Source organism: Anomalospiza imberbis, chromosome 19, assembly GCF_031753505.1.
Source record: "Anomalospiza imberbis isolate Cuckoo-Finch-1a 21T00152 chromosome 19, ASM3175350v1, whole genome shotgun sequence".
NCBI lineage: Eukaryota > Metazoa > Chordata > Aves > Passeriformes > Viduidae > Anomalospiza > Anomalospiza imberbis.
This window is the reverse complement of record NC_089699.1, coordinates 6832297-6853116: the sequence shown is the minus strand read 5'-3', so window position 1 is coordinate 6853116 and position 20820 is coordinate 6832297. Positions and strand designations below refer to the sequence as shown.

Below are 20820 nucleotides of genomic sequence, written 5' to 3'. Positions count from 1 at the left end.
AGATAACCCCAGGCCAGTCCCCTTGTACAGGTGCATCACAACACACAGTGGAATAATAAGATCATGGAGCACTCTTCATCCTGCAGGAAAAATCCCCTTTCGTACACCAGATGGATAGTGCTCTCTTAATGAGCAGCTATTCAATATTTTTCTTTATCCTCATCCTTCAATATGTAGTCCTGTGTCCTGGGCATGGCATGCTATTGAAGTCCTGGGCTAAATAATGAGCTATTAATTTTCTCCTGGGCTTTCACAGCATTTATTATCGTGGTATCCAAGTGGTTTGCAAACATTAATTTGCCTGAGAGCAGCCCTGCATGAGAGTGGAATTATTCTTGTGCAGATGGAGAACTGAGGCACGGCCAGTTTAAAACCAGAAGGGTACTCAGGGCTTGGGTGCTCCAGCTGAGATGCAGAAAGGACCCATTTTTCAGAGCTGTGCAGGTCAAAGCTTTTTAGGGCACCACATCCACAACCTCTGTTGTGGGAAATCCAGGATTCCTGTACAACTGACCAATATGATCAAGCAGAAGTTGTTTATTGTTTACATTACACACATATTTATAAATTCTACAAATGACTAAGTGCACGTTTCTTGACTGGTGCTTTTGTCTTGTTCACTCATTTTCTGCTTGCATTGCTCAGAGTATGTGATTGGTTACAGTCCAGGTGTTTCACAGTCCTCTTATTTAGTTCTTGCAGTCTTGGTATTCAGTTTTTCAGCCTCTTCTTTCTTAATTTAGCACAATTTATGTTCTAATAGCCTTGATGAATTCCTGAGGCTTTGGTAACAAATTTAGAAGCAGGTTGGCTGGTGCACACTATGGCTTAACCCTTGCAAACACATTGCAACAAACCTCCACCTCTGGCTGCAAGTCCCCAGCTCTTCCCCACCCCATCTGGCACCTCAGCTGGGAGACCAGCAGCTCTGGGGTTCATCTGAGATGAAGGTTCTCCACACTTTGTCTGACCCTGCTGCAGTCCTCCAGGCTGCCCCAGGAGCTCCAGAGAGACCCAGAACCTTCTGTTGGCTTTAATGTACAAAAAACCTGCATAACCCTGGCTCTTCTTAAACCTACTGTGGAGCAGAGTGGTTTTCCAGGAGCAGCACATCCCTCTGGGATGGTCATCTCTGACCACAGCCTAAATAATCCTTTCTGCCTGGGACAGCCAAATTTACACTGTGGATCTTCCCAGGGACCATCTCTTCCCCATAACACAGCCCACCACAAAACATTTCCTCACACACCTCTGGCAAGCTGAAAATTTGGGTAAGAAGACAGAAATCACATCAAAAATGTGCCAAAAGGAAGAGGGGGAAGGAGCAACATGGACAGACTGGGGCCCTGCCACCAAAAATAACAGTCCCTGTTAATTAGGAGAACCCATAAATACAGCACTAGGGGAGACAGCAAAAAGCTCACCCATATTCCCTGTCCAGCAGGAAAAATGTGTTATCCCACGTCTAAATCCAGTGAGCAGCACGGCCCAGCCCATGTGAGCAGTTACAGACTGAGAGAATGGTGCCAGGACATGTGGTCAGACTGCCACAGCCGCTCTCCAGGCTTCAGGAGATGCTAAAGAGATCCAGAACAGAGTCAGCACATCACAGGAGAGGGCAGGGGAAAGGATGAGTCCCTCCTTCGACACACCAGTCAGGCTGCAGCCACCACAGCCACCCAGGAGGAGAAGAGATCAGGCTGTGGCTGCCCTCGAGTGTGGAGCTCAGACCCAGCTGCTTCAAATCCCCACGTTTCTGGTAGAGGCAGAGCTTCAGTGCCCCTGCTCCAGGGCTGGTGAGTCTCATCATGGCAGAACCAGCCTTTCACTCTGTCCTGCCAGGGCATTTTCCAGCCCCTGGTCACTAGATTCATTTCACCCAGAAGAATCACAAGACCATTTTGGGGACCAAAAGTCAATATTTTATATTGTATTTAAGGAAGAAAGAACTAATCACATAATGACTATTATATTTTCTTTTTACTTTTCATCCTTTCCAGTCCCCTAGCCCTCCTAAGATCTTATTTGCATTTTTGATCAGACCCATACACCAAGAGAAAGCCCTCAGGGAGCTGGTTGTATCAGTGCCCAGGTCCTTTTCCTGGGCTGAATCAATTAATTTACACCCCTGGGAATAAAATGGATTTTTCCTGGCAACGTGTACAATTACTCCCTGTTTTCATTGGTAAGAGAAGGGGAGACTGAGGCTTTGAAATGCAAAGTCGTTTGTGCAAATCATCAAATCGTCATCTCCAGCAGCAAAAGCTTCACCCGGTGCTGTGATCCCAGGTGAGGCAGCATCTTACCTGTGAGGGAAGGAGCTCACAGGAGCCGTCCAGGCTCGTCCTTGCCCCGGGGCATGGGCATCAGCAGTGGCTCTGCCGCAGGAGATAAATGGAATCCTTCACCAAAGCCCCCTGTGCCTTCCCAAAACGCAGCAGCATCCCATAAAAACGGGCACGTGGCTCTTGCTGCCCTTGCAGGGCTCTCCAATTTACCCCCCTTAGCTCCACTGCCCAGGTCATTTATTATTTGAAACTTCTACCTCCGAGCTCAGGGCTCTTAACCACATCCCCAGCACGAAGCACAGCAGGAGGAAAACCTTGCACAGGCTGTCTTGGGGTTTTCAGCCCAATTTGCTATTTTAAGATTCTTCAGCTCAATTTCCTCCTGCATTACTACATTTAGGTGCTTTTTTGTTTGTTTTTGGTGGTTTTTTTGTAGGTTTTTTTTGGGTTTTTTTTTGAGTGCATGAACATAGATGAAACCCACTCTGAGCTGGCAGCCGGGAATAGGTTTTCTCTCACCTCACGGTGGGAATATTGTTCTTTGATAGGAGAAGAAAGGAAGAATAGCCTGGTGTGGTCTAATACCTCCTGCAAGTGGCAGCCAGTGCTTTATGCACCCCAACAAGCTTCTTGGGGATGCCAGAGCTAAAATGCTTTGCCAGGTCTTGCCTTGCATGGAAGCTGAGCCACCTCCTTGCCCCGCAGCCCATGCAAAGGTATTGCCCATGCACTTTTAGAAATGTCCAAATTAGTTAAGGGTATTACACCACAGCCTTGATAATCTCCAAGTGCAAATGCTGCTGATTAACCACACATAGTGTCCCTTTCCCCTCTCATCCTGACTTTTTAGTTCCTCTCATTCCCTCCTCCCAGTTCTCTCTCATTTCCATCTCACACTGCTTTCCCCATTTTCCTGACTCTTCTCCAGCTGTCGTGAAGGGTTTTTGAGGGTTTTCATGTTCCCTTCCAGCTGAACAGCCCCTCTCCACATCCTGTCCTTTCCCAGAGACACCAGCACCTTCCTCCCGTGCTTTCCTGGGCACTGGAAGTTTTTCCCAGCAGCAGCACATCCACCAAGCTGCAGGGAAGAGCTGCCAAAGGCAAGGGCCAGCAAGAACTCTTCACCTAAAACTCACCAGGCTGGACCCAGCAGAGTCCCACCATGGTAAGCTTTATCTCTGGTTACTGACACTCACAAGTGCCAGCTGGAGCTCCAGGAATCCCGTCCTGAAAAGCATTGCCCAGGGAGCTCAGATAACCCTGGCTGAGAAACTTTGGGGTTTTCTGGTGCAGCCAACCCTGAGCAGACACCCCGAGCCTCCCTTCCCCTCCTGCTTCAGAGCTGGAAGAAGATTCCCAGGATGTTTCAGGATTTCTGTGATTCACCACCGAGGTAGGACAATTTTCTGTGTTAAGGGATGGTCCCAAAGGGAAGGGAGAGCCACAAGTTGCAGCCCTGTGTGTGTGCCTCAGTTTCCCACTCCAGACCCAGGAATGATCCCAGCCACCCCTTTAAGGGCCTGTGATGTCTCTGGGTGCAGAGAATCCTTCTCCACACCCAGCTCCAGCCTCAAGTGGAACAACTTAAAAATCAAGTTCTCCTCCTCAGACCAACTCCCTGCACAACCCCTAGGTTGAACTCTGTGGAAAATACTTAATTAATCTCTCTTGCTGCAGCCTAATTCTCTCTTCAACATGTGGCTGTCACTTCCCTGTCATCACAGCTGATTTACAATGGGGTTTAATTAAATCCTCCGTACATTATTCAGCATTCTCTGAAGACAACACCAAAGCAGCCAAGGGTATTTAAAATGTCACCTGCTGAGACGTATCATCTCCTCCTAAATAAATATGACAGTGATCAAACTTTGGCTAATTACAGTGACTTCGTTATTTGTTTGTATGTTTTAATATTTAATTGCTTTCGTGTTCATCCAATTACAAAGCAACAGCAAATAGAAATTAACTTTTTATCAGCGTGTTCCCAGCCCAGCTAATCAGCACTTCAAAGGCCAGACACAATAGGAGGCCATCCAACCTGAGAGTGCTTTACAATATATTCTCTGCTGAATGGACCGGTCTATTAAATTAAGGGAGAATTGTGTTTGTCAGGGCACTCCCGGCTCCCACCCGGATTCCCTTTATGTGCCCATTTACGGGGCCTCCTTGCAGCATCCTTGCAGCAGGACTGTAAATTGTTTGTATTGCATGTGGGGCTCTCATCTGCTCTGCCGCTGCCCGAGGTGACAGTGGGTGGCTCCAAGTCAGCAGAAAATCCTGGGAAATCGCTTCCCTTCGGAAGCACACGCACATCTCGCTGCCTGGCACGTGGGGAGCAGAGGCAGCATCGCACAAAGTGTCCTGAATGAAGTTACAGAGCAGCTGAATGTGGCAGGCACATCCTTCTCTCTCTCAGGATGTTTTCATAGAGGAGCACAGAGGGAAGAAAGAGAAAACAATTTCTATTTCTGCTCCTTGTTTTTCCCATGTGGAATGTGTTTGGAGAATTGTTCACCTGGGGTGATTGCTTGGTTGGATTCTGGTGAGGATTGTTTGAACTGATGGCCAATCCAACCCACCTGTGGCTGCGCTCTCAGAGAGGGTCAGGAGTTGTGAGTGGGTTAGAGATGGCAGTGAGAACAAGTAGGTTTGTAGTTTTAGTATCTCCTTTAAATAGTATATAAATGTATTATAGCATAGTTATAATAAAGAAATCATTCAGCCTCCTGAGCTGGAGTCAGACATCAGCATTTCTTCCCACCGGGTTCGCCTGCATTTACAATAGCTGAACCTCACTTTTTTCCCCCAAATCTGAATTTCTCAGCACAGCCGCCGCAGATGCCAGAGCGCTCCCAAGCCAGGGGGCTGCAATAACTTTAATTTCATCCCCATTCCCTTGTGCCTGTTGAAATTAAGGTCAGCTTAGCAATGAGCAGAGGTCCATGAACTCCCATCCTTGCTGAGACTGGGACACCTTGACCCATTTTAATGAGGAGCAGCAGGAAGAGCCTGAGGATTCACACCCTTTAGAAATAAAATGATTTCTGCCAGTGCAACAATCTTGCTGGTGACCAGGAAACTATTTATATTGTCAGAAACCCGATGAAGAAAACAAAAGGTTAAGTGGAGCTGCTTTCCCCCTACAAATCTGCCAGCAGAAGTGGAAGCTGTGTGCAGACAGAGTGATTTAGGGTCACAGAAAACAGATAAATAGCACATATGCCAAACAGCAGAGGAGAAACAGCACCAGACGAGCACATGCATAAATGAGAAGCATTAAAGGACTGCTCTGCAGTGCCCTAGTCCTGAATTTCTTTGCTTTGCCCCATTATTACTGCTCCAAAAAGCCAGGATTTTTAGTCACTGCAGTGAAATTCCAGACAAGACACTAAGAATTGTTCCATCAATTAACATGATTTTAGGAAGCATAATGATAAAAAAATGTAATAATAACCTACATAGTGATAATAAAGCACAACCTCCTTGCTTTAAATATTCAAATATCAAATATTCAAGCAAAAAAAAATAAATTAACCCTAACCCTATGCATCCATAAACCTGGGCCAGGCAGAGATGTCTCTCTTGGAGTCACCAACAGCTTTAGACGTCACAACCCAAACGAGCCTTGTTGGGTTTTAGAGTTTATCAGAAATCTTTCTTCCTTTGTGCACACAAAGAAAATAAAGAAAAACGCTTGCACAGTTGAAAATGGGACAAACTGGGAGGTTTCTTGCCCCACATGCTGCTGTTTCTGAGAGGGTTTTACCCAATCAAATTTAATTGTAAATTTATTTCTTTACATCATCAACAAATAATTTGAAATATTCTAAAAAAATTATCTTAATTCTTACTACTTTTTTCTCTTAATTACTATTAATAAAATAATAATAAAATTCTTTATACCCTTTTAAAATTTTAAACCTACTTTACCATTCTCCTAATCCTATCTTCCTACCTCACAACAACAAAAAAAAAATACATAAATAACTAACCAACACTAAAACCCACCACGCTCATCAATACATTAATTAAAAAAATATATAAAAATTAAAAAAAAATCTTAAATTAACAACTCCAAGCAGTCAATGAAAACGTCCAAGAGCCCAGAAGAGCCACAGCTCCTTCACACAGATTTTGGGAGATGCCACAGCCCCTCTCACACCTTAATTCTTCCTGTTTACCCAAACCTATTGCAGCAGGACCTCGCATGTAAAGGGATAATTCTACGGAAAACCTATTTCTCCAGACTCCACTGCAGCAGCAAATCTCATCTCTGTCCCTGGAGCACGAGGAGATCTGGCAGCCACAGAGGCACCAACTTTCTGCAAAGGATGCAGTGACAACCTCACATTGAAATCCTCACATTGTTAAAAAAAAAAAAAAAAGGTATTCTGGAAAAAAAAAAAGTACTTTTACCAGATGGATATTTTTTTCTTTAAAGCATACAAAAACAACCTCTGTTTTTTCCCCAGAGAAACAACTCTGTGTTTAATTTTAGGCTTCTCTCATAAAATATTAACTGGACAAAGAAATCTGTTTGAAATACTTTGATTTTATTGAAATTAAATATTTAATTTGACTCAAAATATTGTCTCAGATTTTTTTTTAACCTTTGAGAGTGGTTTCATTTGAGAAATCAGACTTGCAGAGGTTTTCATGCAGACAGGAGATCTGCTTTCTGTTATCTCCTGTAAGGACTCATTCACTTAATTTCTCTCCACCACAGTTCCATGGCTCATTAAAAAAATACAGAAATACTGGTCCCACCCCAAGGATGAAGCTGAAATAAATTTGATGGGGTCCTTTGAAACAGCTGAGCAATGGTGAGGGGGAGATTTGAGGTTGGGAGGAAGAAAACTGAGAAGAAATGCAGAAATATGCATGTGAAAAAAACCAGATATTTCCCACTTTGATGAAAAATTTGAGCATTTTGAAGTCCATGCACAAAGACTTCAGCAAAGCTGACTGGCATGAGACAGGGAAGCAAATAAAACCCCACCAAACTCCCAGGTAGGAAGAGCTGTTTGACAGCACAGAAAAGTAACTTTTAAAGTTACTTTTGAGTTAAGAAGCAAGAGAGTGGGAGGAACTGGTCTAAGGAATTAAAAATATTTAATTCCAGAGATATAGACCTTTCAATGAGGTAATTAGAAGAAAATATCCTGATTTTCCTGGCCAGTCCCAACACCACCCAAAGCATTGCTCTCATCCTGCAAATGGGGTGGAGGCTTCAAACTCTACTGGTACCAGTGTGGGGATTTCTACTGCAAAAAATCCATCAGTTCATTCCCAGCAAAGTCCTGGTTTGAATCATTTCAATATCCTTTGCCCCGAGGGGAAAAAAAAGTTGGAGAAAGTCCTGAAATCATGTTTATATCGCTTCCAACATGCAATTTATTTTCCTCCCTCAGCTTGGAGGGAGTTTGTATCCTGCAGCTTAAGCTGACTGCATCTGTCCAACTGCAGCCAAAGCACAAACCCCAGGCTCAGCTCCCAAACCCAGCCTGGACCAAATCAAAGGGTTCAGATGGCACAGCCTGTTCACTCTGGAACTTGCTGATATTTGGAATTATGATTTACCAGCCTCGTCTGGGCCAACAATGATACTGTTGTTGTTGTTGTTATTATTATTTCTGTATTGACATCTCTAATGTTTCCCAGGATGGCAAATACATCTCCTGCTCAGTTTTACTGCTTAGTTTCTGCATTTTTCAGCTCTGTGATAAATGGGGTGGCTGAGTACTGGGCATATCTCCAGACTTCTGAAGCTGTCATGTCATCAGAACTCAAGAAATAATCCCATGCTGGGCACAGCACAAAGAATCCAGTCTCCCCACAGCTCCCCATTTCTCTGCTCCCAGGTTCTCATGACACAGCTGTTAAGTTTCATTTGGTCATTGCATTGAAAAAAAAAAATCCCAGAGCCAGAAAATTACAGGAGAATTTGAACTTTCCTTCCCTAAAGCCAGGCTGGACAGGGCTCAGAGCAACCCGGTTTAGTGGAAGGAGCCCTGCCCATAGCAGAAGTTTGGTACTGAATGACCTTCAAGGTTCCTCCCACCCCAAACCTGTCTCTGATTCCATGGAGAATTAAGTTTCTAACCATGGCTGCTGAAGAATTTTCCAAAAGACAACACTCCAAGCTGAAAAATGAGGAGGAAAAAAAGAAAAGCAGAACTATCATGGTGGGGAGCAAAAAAAATCCAAAAGGACACTCCACAAATTAAATGGCAGGAGTTGTTTTGGTCAGCACCACTGAGGTGTCTAGTGTGGGTGTTCCTGAGGGATTATCCAGGATATTTGGGGTGGGCACTGGGGTTTGATAACTCCTGGCCACGCAGTGGGAAGGAACAGCCCAAGGCAGGATGGCGCTGGACATACTGAAAACAGGGCTGTGGAGAAAAGCCCCAACAGTGTCCATCTCACACAGAGGGGGAGAAATGTATAAACTCATTTTTACTTGCTTCTCCTGTGTTTCCATCCCCCTTTTCAGCCTCTTCAGGTTTATTAGTCAGGCCAACAAAGGGTGAAAAGCAGCAAAAGCCCAGTGAAATTCCTGTCTTGAGTTAGAAATGGGGGTGTGTATTCTATTGCCATCTGTCAGAGGAGGAGCAGTTATCCTCTGTTCACTGGGCAGTTTGCTTTATCTCTCCCACACCCAACCCTCCCTCCAGGAGATCTCTGCTGTCCATGGCCAGTGAGTGTCCCTGCATGGCTGAGAAAATTCCATCATCCCATGGGGAGAGGCTCTGCCCAGGGGAGGAGCCAAGCATTCCTACCTGGATCCAATCTGACTCCTGCAGCACCACAGCAGCCTTTGCCCACTGCATTCCCAGAGGAGCAGCTTTCTTCCCCACTGCATTCCCAGAGGAAGCCCAGGCCCATCCCCACCAGCCCTGGAGCTTCAGAGGAAAACTCCAGCCTTGTGCAGGATCCCTGCTCCAGCAGAAGCACAGCTGGCACTGCAGGAGGGCTGAGCCACCATGGGATGGGACTGCTGCCACCACCCTGACCCACAGGCTGCCAGGGCCTGCCCTGACTCTGGCAGTGGCTTGTTTTCTCTTTTGTACCATTGCATTTGTATTTTTAATTTTCCTAAAAAAGAACTGTTGTTCCTATTCCCATATCTTTGCCTGAGAGCCTCTTAATTTCAAAATTATGATAATTCAGAGGGAGGGGGTTTGCATTTTCCATTTCAAGGGAGGCTCCTGCCTTCCTTAGCAGACACCTGTCCAAACCAAGAGAATTCCTCAGGATCTTTCTGCCTTCCACATGTGGGGATCCTCCTGCTGCACACTGCTCCAGAAACCACTGCCCCAGCCCATCTTTCACCTGCCCCTGCTTCAGAAAAGGGAATCTCTGCTCCCTGCACCTCCTGGCAGGCTCGGAGATGCCCCAGAGTCTCCGTGGGGAGATCCATCAGGTGTTCTAGGATGAGCCAAGCTCCTGGATAAAGACAAGGATGTGGTGGATCACTGGAAAAAACTATTGAGACACAAGTTGTGGGTGAGACATGGCACATCCTGGGAGATGTGAATGACCACTGGAGGTATTCCAGAACCATCTGGACACAATCCTGTGCCTGGGATGACCCTGCTTGAGCAGGGAGGTGGGGCCAGATGATCCCACCTGGGGTCTCTTCCAACCTTACCCATCCTGGGATTCGGATCTCAGCAGCAACTGCACACAAGGAAAAGCTCAAAAGGGGATCCAAGGGCATTGGGCTGCACCCAGCCCCTCTAGCATCAGGCTCTGGTGGTGTCCTGTGACATTCCAAAGCTTTTGCAGAAGGAAATGCTCCCAGAAAACCCCAGACAGGAACAGATTGACTTCCAACACACACAAAATTATTATTAAAAAAGGGAGGGGAAAAAAAATCAAAGCCAGCAGCTTGCACACAAGCCTTGCATTTGCAATTCTGATTCTCTAATACGAAACAGCTCCCAACTGGGGGAGGGGGAGACAGGAAATATTACAGCAGCGTTATTTTGTTACACTAATTACCAATAATGGCACATACTAGACTATCAACCACAGTCAATTCATTTTGAAAGCTATATAATAATGTTTAGGATAAGGAATTAATTTTTATAGCCACTGAAGCAGATTTACTTGTACTGTAATGCTGATTTATTACAAATTAAATTTCTTAACTCCAGAAGTTTCCTTGGAGAGCCTCAGCACGACCTGGGGGGGACATACCCGGCTGGAAGGGGGGAATTTTGGCAGCATTAAGGTTCAGGTCAGAGTGCCCAGACCATTATTAACCCTTCAGCACCCAAGCCTATTTGGATGTACCCACCTTCCTGGGCAAATTCAGCCCCACAGTGTGCACACAACAATGCACTGGATGATTTTTCTCAAGTCAACTGATTGTGAAAGGGTGGGGTTTAAGTAATTTTTTTATGGCATCATTTATAAAGGTAAAATTTCAGTACTACAAGGGTCTGTTGTTTCCTTTTTTTTTTTTTCCCCAGCATAGAGAATTCCATAAAAGATTCATAAAGTGAGAACTTTGAAGTACAGTCAAGAAGATCTACTCATTAATTTACGAAAACATCCCTGGTGTCAATTATTGACTGTGAAGAGGTTCAGATTGTCTCTTCCACTTCCATGCAGGAGCTGCTGGCTCAGACTTTGTACAGAGCTGAGGGCAAGGCTGGGCCTGGGCACAAGACCAAAGAGGGAGAGTCCTTGGCAGGACTGAATGTGATCATTTCTGACTGAAATAATTTATGAAATGATTGGGATAAATTCAGTTTCTTCACTTCTGCTCATCAGCATCCATTAATAGAGCCATGACTGTCTGGATAGGAAGTCTCCAGGGTCTTCTTCTGCAGGTACATTATCTGGGCTGGTCTTGAAAGAGTTTTCCTCCAGCTCTGGAGATGTGGCTGGCTGTGGGTGGGTGGATGAGGACAGGAACCCAAGGGATGGCTGGGCTGAGCTCTGCATCCTCCACAGAGAGGTGATGCATCCATTCTGCCTCCAGGGAAGGAACCAGCACTGTTCCCTGACCGCTTGGGATGCTCAAAGCAAGCACAGGAAGGGTACAGCAGATGGTGGGAACAGAGGCTTGGGTTTTGGGATCCATCTCTCTTGGGTGTGCAGGGGATTTTGTGGTGTCTTGCAGGGAACATATATGGCCAGAAAAGGAGCTACACATCTGCATGAACCACACCGAGGGACTTCTGATGGGACCCAGCCCTGGGACCTTCATCACTAAGAAAACCCAATGGAAAATGTTCCTGCTATCCAGCCAGCCCTGAAAAATACAGGCAAACACACACAGATGGGCACCCACCAGGGAGCCTTTCAGGGCACCAGTCAAGGACTAAGCTGTGGGCAGCTCCTCCTCATCTGCATCTTGGAAAAGGGCCCCAGCCTGCCAATCCAGCCCTTGACATTGCTACTCCTTTAAAAGGAGCCACTTATTCAGCCTAAGCCTTCCAAAGGCTCCAGTGACAACTGGCAGCCCAGCCCAGCAGCCAAGGCAGCCAGGGGGGCTTGCAGCGGTTTCTAAACATCGTCTCTGCACCATCTGATGTGTGCAGGCACCAAACAAAAACCCACTCGAATTCCTTAGGAGGAAGAACACCGAAGCTGGAGCTGCTCCAATTCCCATCGTGGCTGGAAGCAGCTCCTGGCGCGCAGACGCAAAATCTCTGAAAGAATTTGTCTGATGCCGTTTCCCCGTTTGGCATTGCGGGGTTGTTTTTGGTTTGTTTTGCTCTTTAATGACGCTTCTAGAGATCCCACCGCTTTAAGTTTCATCCTGGGAGGGAGATGCAGAGGGAGGAGAGTCATTAGCTCATCCCTAAGGAGGACAAGGAGAAGGGAGGAGGGCTTTCCTATGCTAATCCTGCACAGTCTGATCTCCCACCGATGATGCTTTCCTGTGCTCCGGGATAAATGAGACTTCCCTAATTCTTTCCCCGCTGCAAATAAACAGACGGGGAGCCTGCACCATGCGGCTGGCACTGCCCTATCCATCACCGCGTCCCGACTGTAGGTAGCTGTGATTACAGCTCATTATCGGCAATTACCTCCGCGGAGCTAGGAGGTGTTTTCCCCCTAGAACTTTCAGCAGCTCCAAAGCTCTTTGAAGGTTTCTCTGTGAAGAACGGCTGTAGGAAATCCCTCCCCCTCTGCCCAGTAGTCAGACCTTCCTTCCAAAAGCCCTAGCCATCAGACACCGCAGTACAATCACGAAAAAGAACTGGGAAAAAATGGCCAAAGCCATGAGTCCGAAGGATGGGCGATGCACCAGGTCTGTCCTCTGGGCACAGCTGGTCGGTGGGGACACGTCTGCTCAGAAGGACTCTCCTTTCTCTCTTTTGCTCCTCAGAAAGCTTCTCCCGTGAGCAAGCCGGCCTCCCCTCACCCCTCCTCCAAACCCACAATGTAAGTCCCACAAAAACCCCCACACAACAGAAAAGCACATGTACAGTGGGTGCTTTTCCCGCATACAAAGTACCACGGCAGCGGACTGAGGGATGGACCCTTTGAGAAATTCATATGCCAGCCTTCCCACTATAGCAATTTCATTCTGTCTTTGTAATTGTCTGATATTACATTGTTCCCTGCCAGAAGATTAATTAGCTAGTCTTACCCTCCAACATACCATCCCTCTGCAACCCTCAAGGAAGCTGGAGTGGTGCCAAGTCGCATGGATTTGCTATTCTGGCTGGCAGCTGCTACTGTCGCTGCAGAAAAAAAAAAAAAAAAAAAAAAGGCTTCCTTTTGTCCCCAAGCAGCCATTGCTGTGCCAACTGACCCTGGCCCTCCCAAAGCCACCACCACCACCGGGGCAGCCAAGTTTCAGTGCCGGCAGTGCGGAAAAAATAAAAGAGTGGCAGGAAGCGGAAATTAAAGATTTAAAAAAAATCAAGCTGAAACCCAACCCCCCACAGCCAACACCCCACACCCCAAGCCCCTGCCTGGTGTCAATACTCACGCTGGCTGAGCATGGCTGTGCTGTGGCCATGAGTCACGAGGGACACGCCGTGGGAAGGGCATGGGTGAGGTGACATCCCTGCATCGACACCAAGATCAGCATCCCGACATCACCACCCCTCATCCCAGCCCAGAGCCACCTTCACGCCCCAGCCCACTCTCAGCCTGTGCCCCAGAGGAGAGGGCAGCAGGGACATCACCGTGTTGGCAGCAGGGAGCCACCACCCTGGCCAGGGCTGCTGCTGCAGCCGCTCTTGGCAAGGAGCCCAGCCCGGCACCGCGGTGGATCTGCTGCTTTTGTTCCCTCTCCATCTTCTGTCCTCACACACACACACACACACTCTGGATCTCTGTCCTCACACACACACGCTCTGGATCTCTCCATCTCACCCTGAACGTGGTGCCCAGGCAGGTGGGAGCTGCGTGGGTATGAGCACAGCACACCTGCGGTCACCATCCCAGCGAGCTGTGGGTGCACAAGGGTTTTTCCTCTGTGAAGGGGAGGAGAGCTAAAAGACTGGGAGGTAAAACCCTGAAAAATATAGTCACCCGTCTAAACTGATGCACACCACAAAGCCAACTGGCAAGCACATTATCTTTCCTTCCAGGCAGTCCTCAAAATGTTCTGTTCTGCTAAAGTCACCCCAGCAGTTCATGTTTGCTGGTTGATTTGCTGGTTTGCCCCATCAGCACCACAGAGGGCTCTCCAGCTGTGTCCCACCAGGGTTGCAGCACAGTTTAGCAAGGTGTTTTCAGCAGAGGAGGCACCGCAAGCACCAACAGGTTGTGTTTAAGGTAAGAAATGAAGAAAAGGAGCGCAGGACCCCTGCAACACCAACAGTCACAGCTACGAGCAGTGAGGGATGTACCGCACCCTGTACAGCCCAATGGGATGGGTCCCCAAAACACCGAGACAGACCAAACCTGGCAGCTTTGCCTCCTGTCCCTCATCCAGCTCAAAAGGAGACCAATTTGTGATTAATTTTTTTTTTTTTTTTAATTTGGGCGGCTGTTGCAGGAGATCACCCTTCCTGCTCAGCCCAGCTGCCTGGGGACTGGCACGGGGACAGGGAGCTGCATTTGCTGGGCACCAGGAGCCGTTTGAAGCCACCCATTCCTGGGCTGTGACAAACGAGCCCATATTGTCACGGGGGCTAATTAAGCTCCTCCACTAAGGCAGCAGCTCCAGACTGCCTCAGCACCCGCCTTAGCTGGCAGCCCCCCTCCCCGGGTGCTACGGAAACGGGAATTAAGCGGTGATGAATGCAGTATTAATTAATTAAGAGAAGATGCACATGAAGGGGGTGGGAGGCAGGGGGTCTTTGCGCTGTGGAAATTACCCAAGGAGGGGCCGCCGTAAATTTGTTTTTTATTGTTTTTGCTCAGGAGAAGGCACGAGGGGAGACCTGCATGCCCAGGCAGTGGGAGCGACCCGCTGGCACCAGACCTGCCCGTCCTCCATCGCCAAGGAAAGGAGGATATCCCAAAAAAATGACAAGGGAGGGAAAAGGCACCCGCGGCTCCACGCCGCCATCTTCTCCCACTGCGGAGGCCGAATGCAAAATCAATTTTGCACACTCCGAAATGGCTGTTTGGGAAGGGTTTTTTGCTCTGGAGAGGTTAATGGGGAAGCTCAACCCAGCTGATGCTGGGGGGATGGATGCTACTTTTCAGTTTGCATATTGAGATTGTTTGCACACATGATTAGCTAATATATTAAGCTTCTTAAAGGAGAAAAAAAAGATGGCAAAGTGCATGGTTTAGTTTTGATTTGCATTCCTCACCCACTCTCTCCTTCACAATACACCACCCGGAGAAGAGCAAGGACTTGGCCATCACTGCCAACAGCTGGCTTTTGGAGAAAGGAAACAATTGGTTAAAATTCCATCAATGACTGCAGTGTCCAGCGTGATTTAGCACATCCAGCCTCACATCACAGCACCTCAGGTAAATGCTGGTCCCCATCACATGAACTGGGGCAGCTCAGCCTGCTCAGAGGTGAGTTTTAGGTGGGTGCTCAGCAGCCCGGGGTGGCCAGACCCTGACCTCCGTGGGAAGGACAAGATCCCTTGGGAAGCCTGCTCTGCCAAGCCTTGGCCAGTGGCTGTGGGGTGCCAGGGACAGGGGAGTGCAGGCTGCAGAGCCCACATGCAATGGGAGGTGCTCAGCACTGCAGTTTTTCCTCTGCATGGCTGCTCAGGGGGGCTGGGTGTGGTTTCAAGTCTCTTTTCTGTCTCCAGGCTGGAAACAAACACCCTGGAGATAACCAAGGCTTTGTTTCATCACCAGCAGGGCAGAGAAACTCAGCAGCAGACACAGCTGGCACTTCCTTGGGCTAACAGGACAGAGACCATCATTCCCTGATCCAGAGACCTTCTGGGCATCTCCAGGACACCCCTGCCAGGTATTCAAATCCAGACCTGAGTGTTTCCTCACTCTTCACATCACACACACTTCCTGGCACCACAAACCAAAGGTGTGGCTGTGCTTCCAGCAGCCCCACAGATCCATCCCTGTCTCCCAGGTCATGCCAGTGTTTAACTGGTTTCAGTCAGCACTTCTCCATGCAAACTTCTTCCTGAACCTTCTCAGCAGGATGACTGGCTGGGAAGTATTTTAGGGAACCACTTTTAAACAACAGGCTGCATAATCCAATGCCCCTTGTGCAGTTCCAAAGCTCTTCCAACTCACCATCCTTCTGACGTGGTTTTAAAAACACACTTCTCTTTTGCTCCCTTTTTTCCCCTGCTACAGGAGTAATTCCTCCTTCCATAGCCAGGCATCACAGCAGCTACCACACCAGCAGCTCAGCTGCTCTTCTCTCCCCTCACGTTCCTCCCCAGCCCTCACCACCTAGGGTGTGTTATTTATACAACATCTCCAAGCATTGACTTCTTCAACACAATTTTTCCTTTAATTACTTGCATTAAAAATAAAAATGCCAACCTATGTGAGCAACTGCTCTCATTACAGTATCAGTCCTCCAGCTAATTAATATCTGTTAGCTTTGGCTTATGCACCAGGATGACTAAATCCAAAATACACAAGGCTGCCAAGTTACTTTGCAAACAGGAGCACTTGCCTTGAAGAAAGAATCACGTTATCCAACTTCTCCTGTGCAGCTTCCCCATGACCTTTACTTTCAAGGTCTTAGAGAAGGAAAGCTCATCCAGCTCAGAAGAGATTGCAGTGAAACCAAAGAGGAGACCCAGAGGAAAGCAAAGAGAAGAGAAACAGACCTCCAGGAGAAAGAGAAACACCATCTTTGTACCCACTCTGTTGTACTCACGCAGGCCTCATGGGAAAGACTGAGTCTGAGAAGAAAAAAACCTCCCAAACCTCTCCCAGAGTACACACACACATCTCCAGCCTGTGGAGAAGGAAAGGGAGCTGAGTACAACCGAGCTCAAGCACAGCAGCAACCACCTCCCCTCAGGGTGCTGCGTGACTGCAGCGGGTGGCAGAGCTGCTGCGCAGGTGTCAGCAGAGCCAGAGCCTCAGGAGTGTCATACAGCATGGTGACAAACAGAGGAGCCACCCAGGGGACAGATAAGAGCTGGCAGGGCGGGGAGGTGGGTGCAGCCCTCCTGCAAGCCCCCGCTGTCAGCGCATCCAGCACAGCCCAAGGCGGCGGGGCTGGAACTGATTAAAAACAGAAAAGCCTTATGTAAACTTAATGCATAATTAACCTGGGCAACGCACTCGCAGGAGACATTATTGAGGTCAGGCAAGCATTAGAGCCACAAAAACAACTCTGCCAGCAGATGAGGGATGAGAACATCTACTGGTAAATTATTTGAATACTCCTCTAATGCAAAGGATAAAACCTGCTGGATCCTAACTGGGACAAGCCTCTCCTCCAGGCGGACTGTAGCAGGTTTCTTAGCTCCTACTCCAAAACATTGGGTGGGAAAGGCCAGAAAGGAGAGCCTGAGGTGGACAAGCCCTTTTGAGATTTTCTGTCCATGTCAGGTCTCCAGCAGAAATACCATCTCAAGCGCTTCCAATCCCGTCCCTGACCAAGGAAGAAAAAAGGAGATAAAACTCAACATTCCACAGTTAAACCCTCAGCCCCATGAGGGGGGCAGCCACACCAACAAGGCGATGGACCACACGCGGGAAGGCAGCTCAAAGGGGGAAATTGGTGACAGCCCAGGGAGCCCACAGAGCTGCAGTGACCGTGGCAGTCAGGGCAGGTCCTTAGCAGCCCCCAGAAAAGCCAGGTTTCCATCTGTGCCCGTTAATGTTTGGAGTCTGCACTTCCACTGCAGGAAAAAACCTGGAGCAACCTGGTCCTTCAAACTGGCAAAAGTCCTGCAGAAGCAGGATACTCAGCACACATTTCATCCTTGTTTCCTTCATCGTCTTGCACAGGGCCTGCCATTACATTTAAAGAGGGTTTGTGGCGTGGCTGTCATCCAGATACCCATTGTAAATTCCATGGAAAAGCCTTGACAAGCACAGCATCCACGGCTCTGTTGCACTGAAAGGGAAAATTGGTGACAGGACTTGTGGGATGCAGCTCCCTCACCTATCAAGGAACAAGATAAAACAACCCTTCTGTGGCAGGCACATTCTTCTCTGTCTCAGGGTTTTTTCACAGAGGAGCACAGAGAGAAGAAAGAGAAAACAATTTCTATTTCTGCTCCTTGTTTTTCCCGTGTGGAATGTGTCTGGAGAATTGTTTACCTGGGGTGATTGCTTGGTCGGATTCTGGTGAGGATTGTTTGAGCCTGATGGCCAATCCAATCCACCTGTGGCTGCACTCTCAGAGAAAGGCACGAGTTTTGAGTGAGATATGGCAGTTAGAACAAGTGGGTTTGTAGTTTTAGTATCTCCTTTAAATAGTATATTAATGTATTATGGCATAGTTATAATACAGAAATCATTCAGCCTCCTGAGCTGGAGTCAGACATCAGCATTTCTTCCCACCAGGTTCACCTGCATTGACAATACCCTTCCTCAGTTCACAGAGGTGCTACAATTCATACCTGACACTTGCACTGTTCCTTGGCAACCCCTGGAAAAGCCATTACCACCAGAGGGGAGGTGAGGCCACACTCTGCCACCTCTCTCTGTCCACATGCAGCAGGTGACTGCCACCAGCCTGCCCAACATGTGAGATTGAAAATGAAACAATTCTCATGTGCTTTCTCTTGCTTTCCAAATGACATCTTGCACACTTGCTGGAGGTGCCACTGTCACCAGGTCACTGTGAATATCTGATTGCCTGGAGGGACATGGACTCACTTTAAAAAAAGAAGGTGGAATAATGCAAAGACACTTGGTGACACTTTCTCTTGTTCACATGGAGAAAAAACCTTGCAATCTCAGGTCTATTGCATGACACAGAAATGTCATGAATATGAGAATCTGGAAGCAAGCAAGAGAAAAGAGAAAGAGCAGTATTTTATATTTTGAGTGTGGCTCAAGGTGGCCTCATAGAGGAGGTCTCATTTCCCAGAGCTTAGCTTTAGTAACTCTCCATGAAATGGTTCCACCCAGCCCTGCCAGGCCCTCACCATCTTGCTCCAGGATGGTTTCAGCACATTTAACACATATTTAAGAGCTGAAATCCTCTTTGAGTGTCCAGTTATTTCCCTGGTTTCAGCTCTGCTAGGGGATCCTTTGGTCAGGATGTTTGCCTCTGTCTTGGTTTGAACAGACAGGTGTCTGCTAAGGAGGGTAGGAGCCTCCCTTGAAATGGAAAATGCAAACCCCCTCCCTCTGAATTATAATAAATTTTAAATTAAGAGGCTCTCAGGCAAAGATATGGGAATAGGAACAACAGTTCTTTTTTAGGAAAATTAAAAATACAAATGCAATAGTACAAAAAGAAACCAAGCCACTGCCAGAGTCAGAGCAGGCCCTGGCAGCCTGTGGGTCAGGGTGGTGGCAGCAGTCCCATCCCATGGTGGCTCAGCCCTCCTGCAGTGCCAGCTGTGCTTCTGCTGGAGCAGGGATCATGCACAAGGCTGGAGTTTTCCTCTGAAGCTCCAGGGCTGGTGGGGATGGGCCTGGGCTTCCTCTGGGAATGCAGTGGGGAAGAAAGCTGCTCCTCTGGGAATGCAGTGGGCAAAGGCTGCTGTGGTGCTGCAGGAGTCAGATTGGATCCAGGTAGGAATGCTTGGCTCCTCCCCTGGGCAGAGCCTCTCCCCATGGATGATGGAATTTTCTCAGCCATGCAGGGACACTCACTGGCCATGGACAGAAGAGATCTCCTGGAGGGAGGGTTGGGTGTGGGAGAGATAAAGCAAACTGCCCAGTGAACAGAGGATAACTGCTCCTCCTCTGACAGAACCACACCTGCCACTGCAGCGGGGCTGCAGCCACCACTCAATGGGGTTGCCAAAGCCAGCTGGCAGCCCAGCTTTGGAGAGCTGCCAGAAATCAAGTGCTGCCGACCTGAACGAACACAAGGAGCACAGGAATCTCATCCAAATAACCAGCACCCATTTTCCTCTCTCAACTTCAGCACCCCAGGCTGCTCCTCGGGGTCAAACCAGCTCCTCTGAAACCCCTCTGACCTTCTCCGCTGCTTTATTTTTGCACACATGGAGCTTGTCCATCTTTTGCAGAGAATTTCCCTGGATCTGTTGATTTCTCACCCATCATATTTAAATTTATCTTACCCAGGTTGCAGCCAAGGCTCTGTGCCAGTTACTGCCCATGCTGGTGGCAGATAATTTATTCTAGTAACCCCCATGCTGCTGGCTCTGCACTGAATCTCCTTCCAGTTCAGCACAGAAGAAAAAAACCCAACATCCTGCATCCCAAGCAGATTTTGGTGGGTGATCCATGCATGTGGAAGTCCCATGGGATGGCAGAGATTGGATATCAGCAGCTGGGTTCAGGCCTTGGCAAAGATTAAGATGTTTTCTACTCCCCTGAGCCATTCTTATTTACACCCCCTAACACAGCCCTTGCTCTCCTGAAAACCTGCAGCCTCTGGAAATTACGAGGCAGGTTACTCCAGCTCCCAGCCATGCTGCTGCTCCTCTTCCAGAGGAATTTTACACCCAGAGCTTTGGCAAAACCTGCTGCTGGGCCCATCCAGCCACCACACAGGAGGAGCTGGGCCAGGATCCCTCCTCTGTGGAAAACAAGATCACTGCTCAAGCAACCTCCCATCCAAAGGGAACCTGCCAATGCACTGGGTCCTTGTTCCCTCATCACAGGGTCTTAAACTCACCAAGATCAAGGTTCTTTCTTTGCTCACCCTGAAAAGCAGGAAGAAGCTGCAGATACACTACGAGCACTTAGGAGGAAAAACATTACAGCATCTAAAGGTACTTTAAATGATTTAGATACAAACTTGCCTGTAATAAGACATCTATTTTGGTTAATCTCTTCGTTGCAAATCTTGGAACTCTTGAACCTGCCTCAGGCTACTGTCAGCAGCACTTCATTTAACACTGCTTATTGGGAATAACTGCTATTTCCCACTGTAACCTCCAAACCTCTTAAAGTCTCTCTTATTGCTCTGCCCAAATATACTTGCCTTCAGGATACAGAGAGGTTTTTCTTGCTAAGAACTGTTAAGATGATTTGAACAAGCTGAATCAGAGGAGACTTT

At 47.9% G+C, this 20820-nt stretch overlaps 1 protein-coding gene and 1 long non-coding RNA gene across 2 annotated transcripts in view; one reads left to right on the top strand and one right to left on the bottom strand.

Moving 5' to 3' along the window:
* Nucleotides 1–9423: 9423 nt before the first annotated feature.
* The window catches only part of CD7 (CD7 molecule), a 203626-nt gene continuing 192229 nt past the window's right edge, over nt 9424–20820 (bottom strand). The window contains exon 6 of the transcript XR_011005180.1: nt 9424–9516. The gene's annotated coding sequence lies outside the window, so the exon portion shown is untranslated. The remainder of the gene's footprint in view (nt 9517–20820) is intronic.
* LOC137485317 (uncharacterized) lies at nt 14405–16514 on the top strand. The gene is made up of 3 exons (XR_011005266.1): nt 14405–15191; nt 15537–15648; nt 16392–16514. It is a non-coding gene; the product is annotated as an uncharacterized lncRNA (long non-coding RNA).